Source organism: Buteo buteo, chromosome 6, assembly GCF_964188355.1.
Source record: "Buteo buteo chromosome 6, bButBut1.hap1.1, whole genome shotgun sequence".
Lineage (NCBI taxonomy): Eukaryota > Metazoa > Chordata > Aves > Accipitriformes > Accipitridae > Buteo > Buteo buteo.
Window position 1 is genome coordinate 16,656,907 of NC_134176.1, and position 17,241 is coordinate 16,674,147.

At 48.3% G+C, this 17,241-nt stretch overlaps 1 protein-coding gene across 3 annotated transcripts in view; it reads right to left on the minus strand.

The window, feature by feature from the left end:
- Nucleotides 1-17,241, minus strand: part of TUNAR (transmembrane neural differentiation associated intracellular calcium regulator) — a 181,593-nt gene that overhangs the window by 63,390 nt on the left and 100,962 nt on the right. For all 3 annotated transcript variants that reach the window (XM_075031064.1, XM_075031063.1, XM_075031061.1), the window contains exon 2: nucleotides 13,181-13,300. The gene's annotated coding sequence lies outside the window, so the exon portion shown is untranslated. The remainder of the gene's footprint in view (nucleotides 1-13,180; nucleotides 13,301-17,241) is intronic.

Consider the following 17,241-nt stretch of genomic DNA (forward strand, 5'->3'; position numbering starts at 1 on the left):
GGGGGGGGTATAAAAGGCACCCGCCGGCAGCGCTGCCCCAGTACAGCCTGGGCGAGCGGTGAGTGCGCAGGCGGGGGGAGGCTGGGCCGGACGAGGGCCGGGGCAGAAACGCGGGCCCCCGGGGGGTGGGTTCTCGGCCTGCACCGAGGGCCCAGCCGCTGGCGGGAGCACCTCGGGCAGGGCACGGTGCCGCCGCCACCGGGGCTGGGCGCAGGCCTTGCTGCCTCCCAGCTGCCTCGCCCCCTCTCCTACCTGCCCCCAGCTCCCTGCGGCTCCCGGCCCTGCTCCCCCCGGCGCCAGCTCCCTCCCTCCCAGCCCCACTGAACCCCTTCTCTCCCTCCTCCTGCAGGCCATGGCTGCCAGACAATTCTTCGCCGAGCTTGTGCTAAGCATCCTCTGGAATGCTCAGCTGGTCGGTGATGAGCTGGATGAGGCCACACGCAAGCCCATGCAGCAGCGTGAGGAGTACCTCAGCTTGAAGACGCCTCGCCTGCTGCAGGAGACGGAGCAGGGGACCCAGGAGCAGAGCGGCTTTGCTGCCTTGCAGCAGTGGCAGTTCTGGGCTGTTGCTGGAGTCCTGCTCCTGCTCTTTGGGCTCTGCCGGTGGCCCAGGAAAAGGAGCCGTCAGCGGCAAATAGCGCACCCCTATTTGGCAGTGGATATGGGCAGTAAATGGGCCAAGCGCTTCAGGGAACTGGACGAACTCTTCCCAGCGGTGGAGGACTTTATCTCGATCTCCCAAAAATGCCTGGGAAATTGTCGTGCCATGACTGAAGCAGCCATCGGTATACGCAGCACCTTAGAAGGTCAGAGTTCCCGTGAGGATGACGCCGCCTACAGCCTGCCTGCTCGTGCCCCTGAAGCCCCCCTGTGGGCACACCTTCCACCTCGAGCTGGGCACCGCGGAGGAGATGGCAGCGAGGAACTCCAGCTTCCACGCGGAGCTGGAGTGCACCTGCACGAGGAAAGGATCCATGCTGGAGCAGTTCGGGAAGAACTGCAGCCCGTGGGAAGGACCCACGTTGGAGAAGTTAATGGAGGACTGTCTCCCGTGGGAGGGACCCCACACTGGAGCAGGGGAAGAGTGTGATGAGCCTTCCCCCTGAGGAGGTTGAAGCGGCAGAAAATATTGTGCGATGACCGTAAACCCCATCCCCGTCCCCCTGTGCCGCTGAGGGGGTTTGGTAGAGAAATCCAGGAGTGAAGTTGTGCCCGGGAAGAAGGGAGGGGTGGAGGGAAGGTGTTCTGAGACTTGGGTTTATTTCTTATTACCTTACTCTGGTTGATTTGTAATAAATTGAGTTAATTTTCCCCAAACTGAGTCTGTTTTGCCCGTGACAGTAATTGGTGAGTGATCTCTCCTGTCCTTATCTCGACCAACAAGCTCTTTGTTATATTTTCTCTCCCCTGTCCAGCTGAGGAGGGGGAGTGATAGAACGGCTTTGGTGGGCACCTGGTGTCCAGCCAGGGTCAACCCATCACACCAAAATAAAGCAGCACGCAAGCTCCCGTGAAGAAAACGAACCCTAGGCCAGCCTTCCCCAGTCCGCCAGGGCAGGCGCGAGTCGCTGAGCCGGGCTGGGGCCGAAGGCCGGGGCTGGCCGGCGGGCGTGCCTGTGATGCGCTCCGGCACCTGTGACATCAGAGGGGACGAGTCACAATGGGGGGGGGGGTATAAAAGGCACCCGCCGGCAGCGCTGCCCCAGTACAGCCTGGGCGAGCGGTGAGTGCGCAGGCGGGGGGAGGCTGGGCCGGACGAGGGCCGGGGCAGAAACGCGGGCCCCCGGGGGGTGGGTTCTCGGCCTGCACCGAGGGCCCAGCCGCTGGCGGGAGCACCTCGGGCAGGGCACGGTGCCGCCGCCACCGGGGCTGGGCGCAGGCCTTGCTGCCTCCCAGCTGCCTCGCCCCCTCTCCTACCTGCCCCCAGCTCCCTGCGGCTCCCGGCCCTGCTCCCCCCGGCGCCAGCTCCCTCCCTCCCAGCCCCACTGAACCCCTTCTCTCCCTCCTCCTGCAGGCCATGGCTGCCAGACAATTCTTCGCCGAGCTTGTGCTAAGCATCCTCTGGAATGCTCAGCTGGTCGGTGATGAGCTGGATGAGGCCACACGCAAGCCCATGCAGCAGCGTGAGGAGTACCTCAGCTTGAAGACGCCTCGCCTGCTGCAGGAGACGGAGCAGGGGACCCAGGAGCAGAGCGGCTTTGCTGCCTTGCAGCAGTGGCAGTTCTGGGCTGTTGCTGGAGTCCTGCTCCTGCTCTTTGGGCTCTGCCGGTGGCCCAGGAAAAGGAGCCGTCAGCGGCAAATAGCGCACCCCTATTTGGCAGTGGATATGGGCAGTAAATGGGCCAAGCGCTTCAGGGAACTGGACGAACTCTTCCCAGCGGTGGAGGACTTTATCTCGATCTCCCAAAAATGCCTGGGAAATTGTCGTGCCATGACTGAAGCAGCCATCGGTATACGCAGCACCTTAGAAGGTCAGAGTTCCCGTGAGGATGACGCCGCCTACAGCCTGCCTGCTCGTGCCCCTGAAGCCCCCCTGTGGGCACACCTTCCACCTCGAGCTGGGCACCGCGGAGGAGATGGCGGCGAGGAACTCCAGCTTCCACGCGGAGCTGGAGTGCACCTGCACGAGGAAAGGATCCATGCTGGAGCAGTTCGGGAAGAACTGCAGCCCGTGGGAAGGACCCACGTTGGAGAAGTTAATGGAGGACTGTCTCCCGTGGGAGGGACCCCACACTGGAGCAGGGGAAGAGTGTGATGAGCCTTCCCCCTGAGGAGGTTGAAGCGGCAGAAAATATTGTGCGATGACCGTAAACCCCATCCCCGTCCCCCTGTGCCGCTGAGGGGGTTTGGTAGAGAAATCCAGGAGTGAAGTTGTGCCCGGGAAGAAGGGAGGGGTGGAGGGAAGGTGTTCTGAGACTTGGGTTTATTTCTTATTACCTTACTCTGGTTGATTTGTAATAAATTGAGTTAATTTTCCCCAAACTGAGTCTGTTTTGCCCGTGACAGTAATTGGTGAGTGATCTCTCCTGTCCTTATCTCGACCAACAAGCTCTTTGTTATATTTTCTCTCCCCTGTCCAGCTGAGGAGGGGGAGTGATAGAACGGCTTTGGTGGGCACCTGGTGTCCAGCCAGGGTCAACCCATCACACCAAAATAAAGCAGCACGCAAGCTCCCGTGAAGAAAACGAACCCTAGGCCAGCCTTCCCCAGTCCGCCAGGGCAGGCGCGAGTCGCTGAGCCGGGCTGGGGCCGAAGGCCGGGGCTGGCCGGCGGGCGTGCCTGTGATGCGCTCCGGCACCTGTGACATCAGAGGGGACGAGTCACAATGGGGGGGGGGGTATAAAAGGCACCCGCCGGCAGCGCTGCCCCAGTACAGCCTGGGCGAGCGGTGAGTGCGCAGGCGGGGGGAGGCTGGGCCGGACGAGGGCCGGGGCAGAAACGCGGGCCCCCGGGGGGTGGGTTCTCGGCCTGCACCGAGGGCCCAGCCGCTGGCGGGAGCACCTCGGGCAGGGCACGGTGCCGCCGCCACCGGGGCTGGGCGCAGGCCTTGCTGCCTCCCAGCTGCCTCGCCCCCTCTCCTACCTGCCCCCAGCTCCCTGCGGCTCCCGGCCCTGCTCCCCCCGGCGCCAGCTCCCTCCCTCCCAGCCCCACTGAACCCCTTCTCTCCCTCCTCCTGCAGGCCATGGCTGCCAGACAATTCTTCGCCGAGCTTGTGCTAAGCATCCTCTGGAATGCTCAGCTGGTCGGTGATGAGCTGGATGAGGCCACACGCAAGCCCATGCAGCAGCGTGAGGAGTACCTCAGCTTGAAGACGCCTCGCCTGCTGCAGGAGACGGAGCAGGGGACCCAGGAGCAGAGCGGCTTTGCTGCCTTGCAGCAGTGGCAGTTCTGGGCTGTTGCTGGAGTCCTGCTCCTGCTCTTTGGGCTCTGCCGGTGGCCCAGGAAAAGGAGCCGTCAGCGGCAAATAGCGCACCCCTATTTGGCAGTGGATATGGGCAGTAAATGGGCCAAGCGCTTCAGGGAACTGGACGAACTCTTCCCAGCGGTGGAGGACTTTATCTCGATCTCCCAAAAATGCCTGGGAAATTGTCGTGCCATGACTGAAGCGGCCATCGGTATAAGCAGCACCTTAGAAGGTCAGAGTTCCCGTGAGGATGACGCCGCCTACAGCCTGCCTGCTCGTGCCCCTGAAGCCCCCCTGTGGGCACACCTTCCACCTCGAGCTGGGCACCGCGGAGGAGATGGCGGCGAGGAACTCCAGCTTCCACGCGGAGCTGGAGTGCACCTGCACGAGGAAAGGATCCATGCTGGAGCAGTTCGGGAAGAACTGCAGCCCGTGGGAAGGACCCACGTTGGAGAAGTTAATGGAGGACTGTCTCCCGTGGGAGGGACCCCACACTGGAGCAGGGGAAGAGTGTGATGAGCCTTCCCCCTGAGGAGGTTGAAGCGGCAGAAAATATTGTGCGATGACCGTAAACCCCATCCCCGTCCCCCTGTGCCGCTGAGGGGGTTTGGTAGAGAAATCCAGGAGTGAAGTTGTGCCCGGGAAGAAGGGAGGGGTGGAGGGAAGGTGTTCTGAGACTTGGGTTTATTTCTTATTACCTTACTCTGGTTGATTTGTAATAAATTGAGTTAATTTTCCCCAAACTGAGTCTGTTTTGCCCGTGACAGTAATTGGTGAGTGATCTCTCCTGTCCTTATCTCGACCAACAAGCTCTTTGTTATATTTTCTCTCCCCTGTCCAGCTGAGGAGGGGGAGTGATAGAACGGCTTTGGTGGGCACCTGGTGTCCAGCCAGGGTCAACCCATCACACCAAAATAAAGCAGCACGCAAGCTCCCGTGAAGAAAACGAACCCTAGGCCAGCCTTCCCCAGTCCGCCAGGGCAGGCGCGAGTCGCTGAGCCGGGCTGGGGCCGAAGGCCGGGGCTGGCCGGCGGGCGTGCCTGTGATGCGCTCCGGCACCTGTGACATCAGAGGGGACGAGTCACAATGGGGGGGGGGGTATAAAAGGCACCCGCCGGCAGCGCTGCCCCAGTACAGCCTGGGCGAGCGGTGAGTGCGCAGGCGGGGGGAGGCTGGGCCGGACGAGGGCCGGGGCAGAAACGCGGGCCCCCGGGGGGTGGGTTCTCGGCCTGCACCGAGGGCCCAGCCGCTGGCGGGAGCACCTCGGGCAGGGCACGGTGCCGCCGCCACCGGGGCTGGGCGCAGGCCTTGCTGCCTCCCAGCTGCCTCGCCCCCTCTCCTACCTGCCCCCAGCTCCCTGCGGCTCCCGGCCCTGCTCCCCCCGGCGCCAGCTCCCTCCCTCCCAGCCCCACTGAACCCCTTCTCTCCCTCCTCCTGCAGGCCATGGCTGCCAGACAATTCTTCGCCGAGCTTGTGCTAAGCATCCTCTGGAATGCTCAGCTGGTCGGTGATGAGCTGGATGAGGCCACACGCAAGCCCATGCAGCAGCGTGAGGAGTACCTCAGCTTGAAGACGCCTCGCCTGCTGCAGGAGACGGAGCAGGGGACCCAGGAGCAGAGCGGCTTTGCTGCCTTGCAGCAGTGGCAGTTCTGGGCTGTTGCTGGAGTCCTGCTCCTGCTCTTTGGGCTCTGCCGGTGGCCCAGGAAAAGGAGCCGTCAGCGGCAAATAGCGCACCCCTATTTGGCAGTGGATATGGGCAGTAAATGGGCCAAGCGCTTCAGGGAACTGGACGAACTCTTCCCAGCGGTGGAGGACTTTATCTCGATCTCCCAAAAATGCCTGGGAAATTGTCGTGCCATGACTGAAGCAGCCATCGGTATACGCAGCACCTTAGAAGGTCAGAGTTCCCGTGAGGATGACGCCGCCTACAGCCTGCCTGCTCGTGCCCCTGAAGCCCCCCTGTGGGCACACCTTCCACCTCGAGCTGGGCACCGCGGGGGAGATGGCGGCGAGGAACTCCAGCTTTCACGTGTAGCTGGAGTGCACCTGGATGAGGGAGTGGTCGGTGGAGGACACACTGTGCTGCAGAACTGAGCGCGCTGGGCACGGAAAACACGCTCCTCAGTTGGCTGTGGAAATTGCTGCTGCAGCTTTCCTCCACAGCAAGAGCATACGCTGCGGAGTGGGACCCGATGCAGCTGAAGGGGCCATTGAAAGGAGCCTTGCAACAGAGATGCCTGCTACCACGGGGCCAGCGACCGCCCTCCCTTTTTGAGAGAGTCCATTCCCTCCGGGAGATCTACCGTGTGCAAAGGGGTCAATAAATCTCTTGTTTGGACAAAGGCTGCATCCGTGCGTCTCTTTGTCGGGGAATGTGGGGATAGGGTGCTGACAGCTCAGCTGCCACAGAGTCAGGGAGCATTTTGCAGAAGAGCCGGTGCAGTGGGCTCTGGTCTCAATGATTCACTGGGCTTCGGCTTCCCAGGTGCTGTGGGCTCATCCCAGCAGGCTGCTTGGCATCACACAGCTAGCTACTCAGTCCCTTGCCCCCAGTGGCATGGTGGAGACGATCCGAAGGGTAAAAGTGGGAAAGCTTGGGGGTTGAGAGGTTTCTAGTTTAGTAGGTAAAGCACGAGCTACACGCCCAGGCAAAGCCACGTAAAGAATTCGTGCACTCCTCCCCTGGCCTGCCTTTCTGGGAAGCGTTCTGCCTCCCTGGGGCTCGGGTTGAAGGCATTACCAGGAAACTTCCTAGCCTTATACGGCCCTCACATTATTAGCCGCTCTTGCTTCTTCGTGTGGGTACCAACAAAGTCGTGATGAGAAGCCCAAGGGCGATCAAAAGAGACTTCAGGGCCTCGGGCAGATTGGTAAAGGGATCAGAAACACAGGTAGCATTCTCCTCTGTCCTCCCACTTGTAGGGAATAACATCGAAAGAAACAAGCAGACGCTGCCTATCAATACCTGGCTCTGAGGCTAGCGTCACTGGCAGAATTGGGGCTTTCTCAATCATGGGATGGTCCGCGCAACACCAGGCCTGCTGGGGCCCGACAAGATTCACTGTGCTCCATGAGGGAAAAGTGGTTTTGCTCACGACTTAGCGGGGCTGACTGAAAGAACTTTAAACTAGGTTGGAAGTGGGGAAGGAATAAAATCAGGCCTACGACCAGCATGGCTTAACATTACTAGCTAAAAGGAAGGTTTGGGATGGGAATCACTTTCCTGCAGAAGCTCTGTCATCATTCAATAAAGTATTCACGGTTCTCATGTACTAATAAATTTACTACTCAAACTTACTAACAAACTGAGAATGTAGTTTCATTTGAAAATGAAAAATAAAGGCAAAGTCACTGTTAAAGAGAATTCATCTGTGAATGGCAAATTGCCTCCTGGAGCAAATGCACTCATTACACTCAAAGAAAGGATGAGATCTCCCACAGTTAAATAAAACTAGTAGGAAAAATAATTGCTTGATAAATCAGAGTAATTACATTTTGCACATGTGAACGCTACTGCACCTCTGTCTTCCGTGCAACAAGGCCAGCCCTGTAGCACAGAAACGGCACATAAAGCTCAGCCCTTTACTCCCTGAAAAATCTACTACTGAAGGAAATGGTGCACCTTTTTCCTGTTAGCTCTTCATTAATAAGGAATGGGAAATCATGTCCCTCAAAGCTACTTGAAACAGAGCAGTCAAAAACAGTGGTGATGCTATCTACTCCCTGTCCAGCTTCTGCTGATATTTCACCCATCATTATGTGTCTTCTAGCATTTTAAAAACAACTTATTTTAAAGCAATAGACTCTGTTTTCCTTTGGGAACCTGCCTGACAGGTCATCTGTTAGTTGGTCTGCCTTATATGTTAATTTTTTTATACAATGTAAATACCTCTGTTTCCTGTTATAAGTTACCATGAGATCTTTAAACTTTATGGGTACTCTGATTGCTCTGTATTAGTTCTGAAAGAAAGCTTCTGCGATTATCCTTTCAAATTCTAAAAATTAATTCTTGACCATTCAAAATACTTTGAATCTAAACACAGTTAAGATTAAGTGGTTAGCTATTCTATTAGATTAGATACTGCTAGACGACTGAGTAGGGTCTTTGAGCTTCTTCCCAACATGCCTCTTCTGGGTATGTGTCATGTCTGGCAAAAACTGCAGTGTCCACTGAGAAAAAGAAGACATACAGCAGATGCTTGACTGCATTTCTTTTCCTGCTTGACTGCAGTGACTGCTCTAAGAAGTAAACAATCCACTCAGTAAAATAAACTGCTGCAAATGCTTACTGTGGGTTGTATCATTCGATTATTACCTTGCTCATTCTCTTTCCCTAAACAGCTTTGTTCAAATTCCCCTACCATTCTATATACTCTTGAATTTTTATCAGCTATATCTCTTCTCCCCAGGCAGAGCCCACACTTCCTTTTTGCTCCAAGACTGTACTCCCTCTTTTCTAAAACACTTATCAACATCTGTATGTAGGATTGTTTTATTGTTTTGGTAAGGCACTTATTCTTGGAATTAATTCCCGCTTTTTGACTAAGGGATGACAATGTTCTATAAAGTATTCAGTCTCTAAATCAAACAGTGAGAGAAAACCTATGATGTCTCCCATTTTCAGAATCAGAAGAGCAGCTGATGTCAGAAAGCAAAATAACAAAAGATGACCTTAAAATAATATGGTTCACAAGGGCACTGCCTTTTAGGCTCAATGACCAATTCATCTCAATGCACATGCAGGGTGAGAATTGTAAAGTAAGACTAATGAACATGGCAGAAACATACACAGTAATTCATCATCATAACAAAGCATAGCACAATTATCAGGAATTTCCTGTAGGCTTATCAAAATTACATGGAAACAAATTGTTTGGTCTGTTCAGTTAGAAGCTCAAGAATCCTGGACCAAAAAATAGACAGGGATTGTTACCACCTATATACACAAATTATCCTTTTATGATATGACAAATGTACAATTTGGCTTTCTTTTTTTTGTTTGTACACTGAAATTGTATTCAGTGCTTGCCCAAATAGGTCTCCATGTTCTGCAACAGGACATGTCACAGAAAACATAGGAAGAAAAAGCAGTTGGCTGCAGGGGTAAAGGAGTTAATGGATATAACCACAACACTTTTCTCATGCTTGCCAAAGACTTTAATACGGTAATAGTTCTCAGGTAAGACTGGAAGGAAGGGAAACCTTTAATTAGTTGGAATTTACTTACTTTAAAAAAATTGTCTCTGCTTGGTGTTTCTTCCTGAGAAAAGACCAATGTCAGCATCATCTGGTGAACAATTGGGTTTGGTCCTGATCCTGGTTTTCAGCTATCTGGAGTACAGTTTAGGCTGATGTTTATTTGACTTTCCTCCCAGAGGACTACTCTTCTGTAGGAGAATTAAAGCTATGCAATGCTTACACTGACATTTCTTGCACCTCTGATAGCAGAGAACAAGACCCATTCTGAGTAAGCACTAATAATAGACAACACTGCAAGTAGCTGCTGGGGGCTCACATGCCTGAGAGACATAATACTAAAGGCAAAGTCACTGCTGAAAGGAGCAGATAGATTGCATTTGCTATCACAGATCTCTACTGTGTTTCAGTGATCATGCCACTTAGGCAAAGTAGGACTTTGAGAACAAAAGTCTAATTAAAATAAGTGGGTGTTATATAACCATGTTTGGAAGGCAAATTTTCTGCAATATTCCTTAGTGACTAGGAGATGCCTTTCTTTAAAGCATTTATACAGCTCAGCTCTAGCAATTTAGTGGTTGGGAGATGATAAGAAAATAAATTAGATTTTGGTACACTGTAGTCAAATTAATTTCAGGGGTATATGTAACTCTTACTACTTAAGATCTGTAACCATGTCATGACCCATATCAACATTAAAGTCCCAATTTTTCAGGCTGGATAGCACACATCACACAGCTGCTTTTTAGAAGACATCATGCTGCAGAAATGCCCTGTATACAAATGCCATGTTTCAGGGAATGCCTTAGCTCCACCAGGTTATCCATTGTGGTTAGGATTGCACTGGTGAAGCTCCAGGGATGCATCTGACACAGGGACCAGACTTACCCCTCGGTCCTTTTTTTTTTTTTTTTTTTCTCTGAAGTGGTTTGTCTCTGTCACTTTCATGTTTTTCTTCCTCACTTTACATTCTTGATTTGTGTTTCCTCCTGTTTCTCTCTTTCCTGGTTACTTCTGGATTAGCACCAGTATGGCAACTCCTATGGGGAGCCCCACTTGCCCCCTTTCTACTGAGTAAAACAGCCAAACTTGGCAATGGGAAGATACTCGTCAGAAGCAATTGGGAAAATTGCTGGGAGGGTTGATCTTTGGTGTCACAGGTTTGGTGATAATCTGTCATGCTGCTGCAGAGTCCAGGTAAGAGTGCAGCCACTATGCACTACCAGCACTTCTCTAAATTACGCCCATGAAGGAACCATGTAAGGTGCAAAGACACTGAAGTTCACTCATCATGTCTGAGCCTGGTTTGCCAGCACTGCTTTCTTAAGGGGTGCTGCACAGAATTCAGGTAGTCTCCAGCAAGGAGGAGCCTGCTGCAATCAATAAACACTTTACAGGGGAAAATAGATCAACTGTTAAAAAATAGCGTCAAATTCATTTCACTGAATGGGCGAATTCTGCCAAGTTCTTTGAATTCTCATGAATCAGTTTCATCTACACTTAATTTACAGATCTACTTTTTAAAATGTAAACAACTTTCAGATAAGATTTTATTGCATTTGAATATCATTCTTGTCATGTTCTCTACTTTCTTATTTCACTTCCAAAGAATTTTGTGATGATTAACTCATGCACTATGTGGTGCCATGTGTAATGCTCCCTTGTGACAATAACTCAAATTGCTATTTTCATACCATCTTCCATCTCTCTCACTCTTGCTTTTATTCCAATGTAACTAGAAGATCTATACTCTCACTCATATAAACAGCCACATTTTCAAGAAAATATTTCTGGCTCCTTTTGCCAGCTGACTGCAAGCTCACACAGACTAGGGCAATGGCTAAGTGAAAGTATCCATCTACTACAGCTTTGCTTCCAGTTGCTACAGAGCTCTCTTTCCCAGGAATTCTGCTGGACCTTCATCTGCAGAGCTCAGGCACTCATCAAAACAGCAACTCATCAAAAGCTGTTCATGAAAATACTCTAAAAAGTTTTGGCGGGTATTTTTTTGTTCTTGTATTTCTGATGGGCATCAATGAGTTGTATGTGAACTCTTCAGACGACCGGTTAGTCAGTAAGACATAGAGCAAGCATTCCGTTCAAACAAGCAAGGAGCAAGCTCATCTCTTTTCAATTTTTTTTTAAACAGCACAGTTTGATGGGTTGACTAATCACTGAGTTTCACCAATAGCACTCAGAATAAGATGCAGCACTATTAAAACTTCATTCTGGATATCAACAAAGAGAGCTCCTAGAAGTAGCTGATCATGGATGGAAGGGAAATAACTTGTTAGAACATTAATTATTCTTAACCCGAATAAAGACGCAGACAGATCCATTTCATTTTATCACTTTAGTAGAAGAAATAGGGCTAAAGCTGTAAAGTCCCATCATTCTGACAGTGATGTAAGAACACATATAACATGCATAGAAGACCTACAACAAGGGAAAATGCTGAAAAATCTAGGAGGAAAGAAACTGACAGCAAAAGACATGCAGTCAAGGGAGATTTGAGGTTCGTCTTGCATTTTAGTTGTCCTTGATCACATCAGTAGTACCCTGTTGCTGTTCACCAACTCCATATCCCAAACCTATCTAGATAATGGTAAGAAAATTCAGGAGAGGAAAATTCAACTACCAGGAGCTGGCACAGATTGAGCACTTATTTTCCACAAAGCGTTCTAAGCACAAGTGTCCCTACAAAGCAAAACCCAGAATGAAGACAGCAAGGTTTACAGAAACGGATGTATGAGGTGAGTAATGTTTTTGAGCCTAGTCAGCCAGGGCTGGCACTAGGAAACTATCATCCAGTAACAAGAAAAACAGTCTAAAAGGATTTAGTAAGAGTATTAAGTCCACCTCCTTGTGAGAGCAGGACTGTTCTCAAAATGCTCCGAGCAGCAGTTTCTAGCTTAGCTTTAAATGCATGAAACAATGGCTTTTCTATTCCTTGCCTTGAAATATATCCAAGCATGGGATTCAGTATTCAGTGCTTTTGCTGTTCTCCACTTACAGATGCTATATATACACAATAGAAAGCCACAACTTACATTAGCTCATCATCTACCAGAGTGTGCTCAAACAGCAAAAACTTTTTCTTATCTGCATTTAGGGGCTGTATGGATGCACCCTCAATAGCTGCCAGACATTAGCATGGAAAAGGCCTTACTCTTTTATATTACAACCTGATCACCTGTTCTTTTATGCTACAGACACAGCACCCAAAGGAACATCTCCAGACTATTCCTCCTTGCTGTCAAGGTCGCTTATGGACATTTGTAGATATTCACCTATCCTTAGTCAGTAGACTGAAAGACATTTCACTTTCTTTTGTACTTTCTCATCTAATAATGTTTCCCTCTGAATTCATTCCAGTTCGCCACACTGTTAATTAGCTTTTATGCATTACCAGAGATGGATGCATCTCAACAGTGACTTAAGCGATTTGTCTGTAGCTTGTGTTTCAGTTTCCATTCATAAGACACTTCAACCTATATTAGTCAAATTGTTTTCCCCTTGTAATACTTTAGCATTTACATAATATCTCTCATTCTAAAGTAAAAAAGGGCAGAGCAGCTGAGGAAGTAAAAGTCCAAATACTAATATTTGTCTTTGCCTGAAATACTCAAGTTGGCCAGGACAATATAACATTTTCTGAGTGTTTGTCAACACAGTATTTTCTACATGTCATTTGGATTATTAAACAAGAATAGCTGAGCCTTGTCTTAAATACCAATATAATGGGACCTTAGTCGTTTAGCAATATTGTTTTAAGCCAAAGTTTCATACAAAAAAAAAAAAAAATCCCAAACCTTATAACCACTAAAATACCTATACAAGACAGTCATGTGTCACTGTGGCAAGGATTCCTTTAACAGACTGTAAACAGCACACAGCTTTTCATGCACATTTTAAGGACATATTTATAGCTCACATACACTTTCTGCTTTTATCACCTAAATATTAGAGGCACAATTTGCATTAGTAAACAGTTCATACAGTGTCTGAACCTCTTAGCATTATAATGAATATGGCTATAAAATTATTTAGCTACATAATACAAGAATGTGTCTGACTTACACAAATGTTGAATCATCTAGAGGCTTAAAGCAGAGGTTTCCCAAACTGGTGGTCTATAGACTCCCATCGGTGGTTTGCAGCTGAAGGTTTACAGCTGTCTGGTTACATGGTGCTCCTTCCCTACACATAGTGGGGAGAGAAGAGATCAATGAAGAACAGACATTGACCAAGAAAAAATATTTCAGTATATCAATAGCAGTAAACCATTTTTTGCTAAAGACTGTAGCCCTAGATTTTCTCCTAATAACTTTTGCATTTGATTATGATTCTGTCAAACAGATTGCTTATACTGAAGTTTTTTCTTTCAGACTGTTTTCTCTTTTCCAATCCATCCATCCACCTCTGGGAAAAAGACTAGAGAAGATGTTATCTTTAAGATATTTTTAACAGGTGAAACAGTTCACAGTCTCAGAAACTAGTAAAAAGAGAAGCGTCAGCTGGCTTAGGAAGAAGCTTGCTGATGACTAAAATGCAAAAAGTGAGTGTACAAGGAATGGAAGCAAGAAGAGGCAATGAAATATGAGTACAACTGCACGGTTTGGGACAAAATCAGGAAAGCCAAAGCCATCTGAAGGTCAAAGGCTTCACAAGGAGGGATTCTACAGGGCCCAGAGCCTGCACAAGGAAGCTCACCAAAAATGTGGGTGTGGTGATAGTCAGAGAAGAACTAGTAGTGAACAGCACTGGAAAGGCTGAATGCCTTTTTTTGCCTTTGTCTTCACAGGTAAAGCCTGCTCCTGGACCTCTGTGTATAGTATAGTCTACAAAGAAGAGGGGCAACCAGCGGCAGGGGAGTAATAGGCCAGGAACTGCTTACAGGCTAGACATACTCAAATCTAAGGGGCTGGTTTGGATGCCCACAGAGGCAGCCAACGTGACTGTGAGGCTACTGCCTATCACCTGTGAAAAACTGCAGCAACTCAGAAGAGGTCCCTGATTACTAAAGGCTAACATAATGTCCACTTTAGGGGAACGATGGCTACAACAGATACCAAGCCACGATTCAATACACAGGGCCTTAAACTCAAGGACTAGGACAGCAGAAACCTCATGAAGTTCATCAAGGAACAGTGCAAAGTTCTGCCCCCGGGGAGGAATAACCCCATGTCATGGCACAGCATGGCAACCTACTGGGCAAGCAGCAGCCCTGCAGAAAGAGACCCAGGAATGACTTATCACAATTAGTTGTAAAGAATTGTATTTGTACTTCCATTTCACATGTCATCCTCCTATCTCTAAATCATTCTGTTTCCTTCATTCTGCAGTTGCACATGACTAACACCTTCTACTAGGATCCAGCTCTCCATACCCTCATACCTCCCACCACATGTGTTTCACCATCTCCAGCTCTTGCCTCCTGCATCCCAGGTCCATGTTACGAACCTGAAAACACAAGCCTAAGTACAGTCTTGGGTACTGCTCAAAGGTCCTTGGTGCAAACTAAGGAGTCACACAGGAAAAAGTTTCTGTTCCTCATCTGATGTACCTCCTACCCTGCTGCCTTAGGGCAACCTTTTAGCTCCATGGCATGTTTAAGATAAAAAGCCAACCTCTGTTAACTGAGGAGAGAAACACATCAGACTACCTCATTGTCCCCAGAAGTTAAGAGCCTAAACACAAGCAGTGAGGCACAAAGTTACTGTAGTGCAACTATTCTTTGGTTACTGCACATGTATGGACTATTACCCCCAACATCTTCAGAATAATACAGAATAATTTGATATAAGATGATTTCCCTTATTCTTAAAGGTGATTTACTTCATTGTTAAAAGTGATTTACCTTGTTGAATCTAGGTTACCTTCCTTGTGCATTAGAGTACTAAAACAACTGCTATAGTACAGCTAGTGCATATAACTTAGTAAACATGACAAAAATGAAAAAGCATTTGGCAGGACAGGTTTGGACTGCAGGTCCCTGAGGCCTGTCCTGCATAGTGGACAGCCACTGGGAGGTCCTCAGTGTCTACTGTTGGGCAGCCTGGAATTACATCAACATAGGAAACTGCATCCTCCAGCACATCCTGGCAGTGGGGCTGCACAGATGGTAGGGGCTTGAAGCTGTTTTGGGCAGAAGACCACTTAACTTGGGCCCCAAGACATCTCAGAGGCCAACCCAACCACAGAGCCATCAATCAGAAAAGACAGTGGTACCAATCTAGAGTTCTAAGCAAAATAAACATGTTTTTTCAGCCCATTTTGGCCTAAAAATGTGATTAGTTTCAGGATAGCCCCAAGTATGTTTTTTAAATTAATAAAATGTTCAACAATTTTGTTCTGTCTTACTCCAGTTAAACATGCCATAATTTCAGTATACATAATTTCCACAAACAGTTGATGAATTTGGCACATGATTATATGTATAGAAGAGTTTTGGCTTTGGTTTTGTTATAACTGCATCTGTGACTTTTGCAACACCCCTTTATTTCTCTGTCATTGTCTCCTCATCTTATTTGATGTCATTAGTTCTAATTCCCATCCTAATAAACTCACGTTAAGAGCCACAGATAAAAAGGGTGCAGAAATAATGTATACTATGAACACAGAAAATAGACCTGCAAATTGCTGGTCTCAAAAACACATTTCAAAATTTTTTTTTTTTTTTTTTTTTTTTTTTTAACCAGTAATGGCTAAAATCAGGTTCAGGAATACATTCAAGAATACTTGTTTATTAAAACATAAAAACTTTTCAATACCACAAAATGGAGACTCAATTGCTCAAAGGTCATGAGCAATTCCAAACTTTCTCAGCCTTTTTCATTAGAAACTGCTCTAAGTGTATTAGTTATCCAAGTCTTACAAGTTGCACTGCAGGATATAAAAGATTCATGTCAGTAGAGATTTAAGCTCACGAAAGTAGAACGATACTTAATGGTTAGTGAACTGCATTGGAATATTCCTTAAAGCAATTTCTCTTCTTCTGTGTCTACATTACAATGCATTTTATTTCACGCAAACCATGTGAAAACTGCAAATTCTTAAACAGGTTAGGGGTTTACTGCTACCCCAAAATTCAAGCAAAACTTGTGGGCATCCACATCTAGGCCTGTGCTTCATAGAGCCAACTGGTTTCAGAAAAGCAAGAAATTGAGAATTACTGGTTATCCCTAATCTTATAAGCAATAATGAAAAAGAATAACTCTAATGAAAACAGCAAATTCAGCAGGAAGAACCTTTCCAGAAATGTAATTCTGGATACTGAAATACACTGTATTGAGAAGCAGCTTGCGTGAAAGATACACTGCAGTTCTTTCTAGTGCCTGTTTTGGTTTTCACCTAGTGAGACACCAATGAACATGGAAACAATAACTATATTGGCTTCCTATATTTCTGGTATCTCAGTAGTTTTTCCTCTCAAACATGTAATGCCACAGCTGCATTCTCTGAATATTTTCAGCTTGATTATAGAGCTCCTGCAGCCTGCTTTTATACTGTTTGTGCCAGGCAATAACCCAAAAGAACAAAAACAGGCTAACGCTTGGAGAGATGCTGTGAGCATAGCTTCCTAGCCACATGCACGTAATCAGAATTCACAACGCTATCTATGAAATCTCCCACTAATCTAATGCTTGGGAAAGTAGAAAAAGCTTGATTTAGTCATCAGTCTTTTGTCTGAGTTTACCACAAACTTTCTATTTCTTCGTTACCTTGATGTGTACAGGAACAAAGCTTGTATTCAATTGCGCCCTACCCATTTTTCAGGCTGTTCAGACTGTGCTGCAGTTCTTACCTAATATACTATAGGGCCAGGTAGGTCAAACCTTGCAAAATTGGGTTTTCCTGCCAGGTTTGATGGACAACATCATTCTTTTCAGAGCAAACAATTTTGTCTTCCCTAGCCTGGGGATTTCCTTTCTGTTGTCTATCACTATGCTTTTCACATATATCACACTTATCCATGTACTTTTTCACTTAAGCATACTTGCCTAGGCAAGTACATGTCCTGCTTCAACCCCACTCTACCTTTATTGCTATTCCATGTTGCCAGCACCTACCTGTTGGGACTACTGCTCCCACTGTAACTCCAAACGTGGTTTGGTACACATAGCTCCTCCCTTCTGTCA